The sequence below is a fragment of the Echinops telfairi genome, unplaced genomic scaffold, assembly GCF_000313985.2.
Source record: "Echinops telfairi isolate 266 unplaced genomic scaffold, ASM31398v2 ScPeMD7_7469;HRSCAF=8507_1, whole genome shotgun sequence".
Lineage (NCBI taxonomy): Eukaryota > Metazoa > Chordata > Mammalia > Afrosoricida > Tenrecidae > Echinops > Echinops telfairi.
The window spans coordinates 28397641-28400173 of record NW_022111373.1 but is presented as its reverse complement, the minus strand read 5'-3'; positions in this window follow the sequence as shown (position 1 = coordinate 28400173).

Genomic DNA, 2533 nt, shown 5'->3' with positions numbered 1-2533 from the left:
TCAGCTGGTGTCCCCTCCTCTACCTTGCTGAAATGGTTCCTAAGTGCCACCACTGATCTTATCCTCAAACCCAACGACTCAGTCCTCTGCCCTCACTTTCCTTAATATGCCCCCTGTCTTTATCACCTCTGACCACCTACCATCCTTCCTTGGCATTTCTTTTTTCTGTTGCACTCCTCCCACCCACCCCCCGGCAAATATTTTATTTTTTCCCCTCTGTGTATATATTTTATTATTTTTTAAATCATTGTATTAGGGGTTCATACAACTCTTATCACAATCCATACATACATCAATCGTGTAAAGCGCATTTGTACATTCATTGCCCTCATCATTCTCAAAACATTTTCTCTCCACTTAAGCCCCTAGCATTAGGTAGGTCCTCATTTTTCTCCTCCCTCCCCACTTCCCCCTCCCTCATGAGCCGTTGATAATTTATAAATTGTTATTTTGTCATATCTTGCCCTGTCCGACCTCTCCCTTCACCCACTTTTCTGTTGTCCGTCCCCCAGGGCGGAGGTCACATATAGTTCCTTGTAATCGGTTCCCTCTTTCCTACCCACTCTCCCTCTACCCTCCCTGTTTCGCCACTCACACCACTGGTCCTGAAGGGATCATCTGCGCTGGATTCCCTGTGTTTCCAGTTCCTATCTGTACCAGTGTACATCCTCTGGTCTAGCCAGACTTGCAAGGTAGAATTTGTGTCATGATAGTGGGGGCGGGGAGGAAGCATTTAGGAGCTAGAGGAAAGTTGCTTTCTGGCACCATACTCATCTGACTTTTCTGACACCTGTTGATTTGTCCTTTGAAGACAGATCTTTTCACCTTTTAGTGTTATAAGCCATCAAGTCAAGTCAGACTCATAGGTATAGAATAGAAAGGCATCATGGTGGCAGTGTGGGTTAAATGTTGGACTGCTAAGCAAAAGGCCATTGTGTCTAACTCATCAGTCTGAGGGAGAAAGCTGAGGTAATGCTCATCCATCCAGATTTGCAGCCGTGCAAACCCCTCTGCAGCTACTGGTCTCCTGTCTTATGGGGTTGCTATGTGTCACAATCAAACAAATGACGAAGTCTAGAGGAATGGTAGGATCGGTGTTGCATTCCTAATCAGAAAGGATGTTTTAAGATCTATCTTGAAGTGCAAAGCAGTCTGTGATAAGACAAGATCCATATGCTTATAAGAAAGCCAATTAATGCAAATATAATTTAAGTTTACACACCAACCACTAAAGCTAATGTTTAAAAACTGAGATTTTCTACAAACTTCTTAGTTTCAACTTCTTCAAGATGCATTGATAATTGCAAGTGATTGGAATGCAAAACTTGGAAACAAAGAGGAATGGTGGCTATTTAGAAACTATGGACATTGAGACAGAAATGAAGCTGGAGATCATAGAATTTTGCTTTCTGCATCTGTCCACACTGCTTAACTCCTAGACAAATGATAAATGAGTTTTTTGCCTTTAAAGATATACTGGAATGTCCACGCAGGACTGCAATTCTAGCGGTCCAGTTTTAACCAAATACTCTTCTAAGTTATCAAGACATTATAATAGCTGTCATTTATTTGAACCCAACATTCTGGTGCATTGGCTGGGAAGACACTGTGTATTGGTGCCTCTGCCTGGAAGCTGCTTCTGGAAGTGAAAGACTTTTAGGGGAGGCGGCCCCTGGTTTCACCAGGGCCCCAGATTCCTAGCTTCCCAGTTGAGCCACTGCCTGGGGATGCTGGAATTTTGGAATTCTTTCTGAGTCTCCTTTCCCCTCTGGAGGACAGTTTAACTGTGGGACCAGTCCTTTGATTTGACTTGGGAAGGGGACTGGATGTGGTCTGAACTTTGCCCAGTTGCTTCTCACCAGGATGCTGGCTGAGAAGTCTGGTGGCTTTGTTTTTTCAAACCATTACTTAACAAGTTTGATGGCTTGCTGAATTGGCAACAAGTTTGGTGGCTTGTTGGATTGGCAACAGGTTTGGTGGCCTGTTGGATTGGCAACAGGTTTGGTGGCCTGTTGGATTGGCAACAAGTTCAGTGGTTTGTTAAGTAGGCAGCTTGTCTTTTCAGATAGTCACTTAACAAGTTTGCTCATTTGATTTCCCTACCCATGGCTGTTTGTCCTTTGTGTAACTTGGCCAGTATTTTTGTGTGTATGTGTGTCCTTATATTTCCCCCAACTCTTTTGTCATTTTATTTTTCTTCCTCTCCTGCCTCCTGGTGACTGGGCTTCTGGCTATTAGCCTTGAAGTCACAGACTTGACAGACTGTATGTCTGCACAAACAAAAAAAGAACAAACTTCGTTTGCTGGTTATTTTTGTGCTTTCTATTGGCAGATTTAAATTGTTGGCTAAAAGTAAACATTTTTTTGTTTTATAAATTTAAAATTCTTCGTGTGGTAATTTTTTTTTTAAAGAACATTGAGTGGTTTTATCCACAAACCTGGGATTTGGACGGTGATATAGTTTCTCAGGTCTCTTGCTTTCTGATGGTTGGACCAGGGTGCAGCTGCTTTAGCCAGTTTCCTGCTTCAGCTG